Here is a 6,000-nt window from a genome sequence, read left to right as displayed (position 1 = left end):
TTGATAAAAACAAAATAGAACTGCTTAGATGCATGTTAACAGCTGCAAGAGTGATAACTGCGTTCAATTGGAAATCAGAAGCAATACTATCAATTGACAATTGGCAGGAAAAACTAACAGAATGTGCAGTGATGGCAAAACTGACAAGAATCGTGAATCGAAGATGGAGGAATTTCAGAAGTATATGAAGTTGTATTTTGATTATGTAACAAAATAATACATGTGTAAAGAGTATGCAGATGGAAAAACTGTTACTGATGCAAACTAATACTAAATAATTCTACCATAACTATACACACACACACATTTCAGTACCACAAGATATTATGCCGATTATACTAGCTGTTATGTATAGACAGAGATATAAGACGTCAGATTTGATAATAAGAAATAAAGAGTTTTACTTACAGTTTAGACATATTGATTGTCAGGCTTAGTAAAGGGTATTAGTATATTAACATAATATCAAATAAGTTTAGTAGTATATATACTGTATGCAGGTTTGAGCATAAATGCTTATATTTTTGCTTAGTTATAGATTTATTGGATTGCGTAGAGTTAAAGATCAGTATTAGATGGTATAGAATTAATTAGCTCTGCCCTGTTTGTTATTTGATGAGGATCTTGTTGTAGATACAGAGTATTGATTTTGTATGGGGCGTGATTGTTGTATGTGTGTTGTATGTGTTTTTAAAAAATAAATAAAACATTTTTTTAAAAAGCCAGCTAACCCCCCAAAAAGTCCTCTGATTTATATATTATAGTTTGCCCAGTCTGAGAATTCAGTAGGGTTGCCAGATCCCTCTTCGCTACTGGCAGGAGGTTTTTGGGGCGGAGCCTGAGGAGGGCAGGATTTGGGGAGGGGAGGGACTTCAATGCCATAGAGTCCAATTGCCAAAACGGCCATCTTCTCCAGGGGAACTGATCTCTATCGGCTGGAGATCAGTTGTAATAGCAGGATATCTCCAGCTGGTACCTGGAGGTTTAGTAACCCTAGAATTCAGCTCTCCTGAAGTTAATCAAGTTTGTGATCCTCAAGCTGCAATCCTAAGAACACTGTGTCCTGGGAGTAGTCCCGCTGAATTTAAATGGGGCTTACTTCTGAGCAGACCACTTTAGGCTTGCTCTCCTTGCCTTTGAAATTGGCTTTAAACGACTTAATTGTATTTCGTATTTCTTTGGATGTGCTGCTGATTTTTAACTGATTCTATCAATTTGTCCTTCTTATATGGAGTTTTGCTGCTGCACTGTATTCTGTGATTTGATTTTTTTTTACAAATTGTTTGCCACTTTAAGAATTCTGTAGAAAAAGACTGAGTAAGAATTTGCTACATAAAAGCAATTAATGTTTAATCTGATTTGTGTTACAGTCACACATCTGAATAGTGAGGATCACAGATTAATGCTGTGAATGCCTGAACTGAGAGAAGTTAAATATTCTTTTCTCTTTTGAGGCATTTGTGACTTCATTCTGTGATCCTCAACAGTCATAAGTGTGACTATTTGTTTCATTTAGCAAGTTAATGCTTGCAAATTCACATATTGTATTGTGTTTATTTATACCTCACTTTCCCCATTGGGGACCCAAAGTGGCTTGCTGTGTAGTTCCCCTCTCCTACATTTTCCCCCCACAGCAACCCTGTGGGGTAGGCTAGACTGAGTGACTGGCTCAAGGTCACTCAGAAAGCAATCCTAAGAAGATCTACTCAGAAGTAAAGCCCATACTCAATAGGGCTTAACTCTCAGGAAGTATTAGAATTGTTTCCATGACAGAGTGGAGATTCAAGCATGGTTCTCTTTATCACTGTTCAGGCATTCATATGTATGTGCATAAATACACATACTCTTCACATTTCAGGCAAAGGCAAGTGAATACCGAAAATACAAACTATTAATTTTTTTAAACATACATCCCACTTTCCTCTCACTTGGACATTCAAAATAACTAATGCAAAAAAAATTAAAAAGATAAATTATCACATTACTACATAACACCAGGAAAAAACCTGCAAACAATGCCTAACATCAGGGTATCCTCAGATTATCAGCCTCCCAAATACCTAATGGAACAATTGCACCATCACCCTGAACTGATGGACTGACTTCTCATGGAAGAGAAGCTCTATAGACAGGTCCAAACTGGGCCTTCTCTGATGTGGCCTCCTGCCTAACCTCAGGTGCTGGGAGACAAGCCTCTTCTGAAGACTCGAGTGCACAAGAAGGCTCATACTGCAGAACAGTCATATTAGGTGAAGACATGGCTCAGTAGCAGAGCATCTGCTTGACGTGTGGAAGGTCCCAAGTTCAATCCCTGGCATAACCAGTTAAAAGGATCAGGTAGTCAGGACAGGGAACACCTCAGCCTGAATGAACACATGATTCTGCCATATATTGAATCAGACCCTTGGCCCACCAAAGTCAGTATTGTCTACTCAAACTGGCAGCGGCTCTCCAGGGTCTCAGGCAGAGGTCTTTCACATCACCTACCTGCCTAGTCCCTTTAGCTGGAGATGCCGGGGATTGAACCGGAGACTTTCTGCGTGCCAAGCAGATGCTCTGCCACTGAGCCACAGTCCCTCCCCGAGGCTCTGGAGAGCCGTTGCCTGTCAGAATAGACAAGACTGACCTTTGTTGATCAAGGTTCTGACTATGTGTAAGGCAGTTTCATGTGTTCCCATCAGGGCCAGATGCATTGAAAAGCGTCTACAGACGCTGCTCAAGCAAATACCAGGGTCAATATACCAGCGAAGGCCTATCTGGCCTCTCAGGGAGCATGTGGTTTGAGTGGCATCCGTAGGATAAACCATGTGGTTGGAAACCTTCCTTGGGTCAGCACAGGGAGAACACAGTGAAAGCAAAGGTTCAAGGAATCGGTATAGGATGTGCTCAAACATTCAGATTTGGGGATCAGGGCTGGAACATGAGCTTGCACTGCAAAAGAGAGCCAGTGTGGTGGAGTGGTTAGAGTTGGACCTGGGAGAGCAAGGTTCAGATTACCACTCTGTTATGGATCTTGACAATCTGATCTTGGGCCAGTGGCTCACTTTCACAGCCTAACCTACCTCACAGGGCTGTATTGAGAGTAGAATGGACGAAACAAGAAGGGCATAAACTGCTCTGGGTCCCCGTTGGGAGAAAGATATGGTATAAATGAAATAAATAAAATAAACAAAACAGCACAAGGGGGTTAACCTCAAACTACTTAACAACCTCTGCATACTTAGGGGAGACTTCCAGGTATGCAGGGACAAAATGAGTTTATAAATTAATGCAAACAACCTCATAAGGACTGAGTATGCCTCAGGATGCACAGAACCTTGAGAGCAACTGGAAAGAACAAACAGGTGGGGTGAGGATTAACCTGCTCATCATTCACAGATGCAGATGTTCCTGGGAAGATGGATCTAGGTCTGAGATCTGAGGCTCCCCGGTTCTGATTCCCACTTGTGCCATAGAAGCTTGGTGAGCGACCTGGGGCCAGTCAGATACTTTCAGCCTAGTCCACCTCACAGGGTCGTTGTGAGGACAAAATGAAGGAGAAGAGAATGTTGAAAGCCGCTTTGAGTCTTCATTGGGGGAAAAGGTGGGACATAAATAAAGTAATAAACAAATATGCTTTTGGTTAACATCCAGATTAGATTGCTCTGCTACACTGCACGTTAGGCTGCCCTTGAAGACAGTTCTGAAACATCAATTGGTACAAAACCTGGGAGGAAGAACAACCATACCTGCTGTGGTGAGGAGGTCATGCCATGATATCAACTGTTTTGGTTGTCAATTTGTTTCTGGGCTCAGTTCAAGTTGTTGGAATAGTCACTGAAAGCTCTACATGGGTTGGGTTCAGAGTTCCTGAAGGACTGTCACCACCTGTATCAGCCAGCCCAAGTTTTAAGATCTGGAGACAGACCTTTCCAACAGAAAACCAACCTTATCCAAAATGAGGTTGGATGGGAACAGTGGAAAGATGTGCAGAGGTGGTTTGCCATTGCCTGCCTCTGCATAGCAACCCTGGTATTCCTTGGTGGTCTCCCATCCAAATACTAACCAGCGCCGACCCTGCTTCCAAGATTTGATGAGATCAGGCTAGCCTGGGCCATCCAGGTCAGGGCAGTTTGAGTGTACCTGATGTTTATAAGTGCAAATAATTTTATATTATTGCTATTTTAAAGACTTTTATGGTTAAATTTTCTCTAGTACTTTAAAAAGTTTTTTTTAATGGCTGCTGGTTATCATATGTTGATTTTGTGTGGCTTGTCTTGTAAAATGCTTTGAGTATTAATCTTGAATAGAAAGGCAGGATGCAAATATACTTCATGAACAGATGTAATTTAGTTATTGTCATTTTTATTTTTGAGATTGTGAACCACTTTGGGAGCCTTGTAAACCCCCAAAGCAGAATCTAAGAACACTAAAATAAAAATCCTGGAGGAAGAGAAGTCTTTTTTGGGGGAGTAGGGTTGCCAGCTCCAGGTTGGGAAATACCTGGAGATTTTGGGGGTGGAGACTGAGGAGGATGGAGTTTGGGGAGGGACTTCAATGGGGTATAATGCCATGGGGTACAATCCTAATACTTCCTGATAGTTAAGTCCTATTGAGTATGGACTTTACTTCTTAGATCTGTTTAGGATTGCTTTCTGAGTGACAATGAGTCCACTTTCTAAAGTGACCATTTTCTCCAGGTGAACTGATCTCTGTTGCCTGGAGATCAGTTGTAATCCCAGATCTCCAGCTGCCACCTGGCCATTGGCAACCCTATGGGGAGGGGCTCCAAATAATCTGCCTCCAGTCAGTTCCTTATATAGCTTGACTATATTAGAAAGTAAATTATTTGTGTTAATAATCTTATCTTTCTGGATCTCATCTTTCTGGAACTCAAGACATATAATCATGAAGACATTTTGTCTGAAGAAGAAGAACAGAAGAGTTGGTTTTTATATGCCAACTTTCTCTACCACTCATGGGGACTCAAACTGGCTTACAACCACCTTCCCTTCCTCTCCCCACAACAGACACCCTGTGAGGTAGGTGGGGCTGAGAGAGCTCTAAGAGAGCTGTGACTAGCCCAAGGTCACCCAGCTGGCTTCATGTGTAGGAGTGGGGAAACAAAACCAGATTATTGGTTCTTGTAGGTTATCCGGGCTGTGTAACCGTGGTCTTGGTATTTTCTTTCCTGACGTTTCGCCAGCAGCTGTGGCAGGCACCTTCAGAGGAATAACACTGAAGGACAGAGACACTCTGTCCGTGAAATCCTTCAACAATATTTTAAAACCAGATTAGCTTCTGCTGCTCATGTGGAGGAGTAGGGAATCAAACCCGGTTCTCTAGATCAGACTCCACCTCTCCAAACCACCACTCTTAACCACTGCACCAGGCCTGAATTGAAAACCTAGAGGAAAAGTATCAGCTTCTGGGATCACAGAACAAATATCCTTTCGGCAGGTGCCATGACTCAGTGTTAGAGCATTTGCTTTACCCACAGAAGGTCCCAGGTTCAATCCTCAGCATTTCCCCTTTAGAGGATCTGGTAAGTGTTAATGTGAAAGATCTGTATCTGAGACTCTGGAGAGCAGCTGCTAATCGGAGTAAACAACACTAACCATGGCAGACTAATGATCTGATTCAGTATAAGGCAGTTTGTTTCATTCTCTTACATTAGAACTGAGTTGTATTGTATTTATTTATGACACAGAGCAAACCTAAGCAGCGTTATATCCCTTTCAAGCCCACTGACTTCAATGGACTTTGAATTGTTAGTTACTTTGGAAAACTGTAAATGGAAAAGCAGAACATAAATTGTCAGAATAATCTAAGTCTGTACCAGCTACACCTTCTGGACTGCAGATTTATTTCTTGTTAGGGAATGTTCTAATAGGCTCAAAGAATTAAAAAAAGCTTCCCTTCAGGCCATTAAAAGCTTATCTTTCTGGTTTCTTAAATGAATGTTAATAGCACAAAAGCAGTTTAAAGTGACTTTCCCCTTTAGTTAGTTCTCAGCCCTTC

Source organism: Euleptes europaea, chromosome 3 (genome assembly GCF_029931775.1).
Source record: "Euleptes europaea isolate rEulEur1 chromosome 3, rEulEur1.hap1, whole genome shotgun sequence".
NCBI classification, from domain to species: Eukaryota; Metazoa; Chordata; class Lepidosauria; order Squamata; family Sphaerodactylidae; genus Euleptes; species Euleptes europaea.
Note: the sequence above shows the minus strand (reverse complement) of the source record.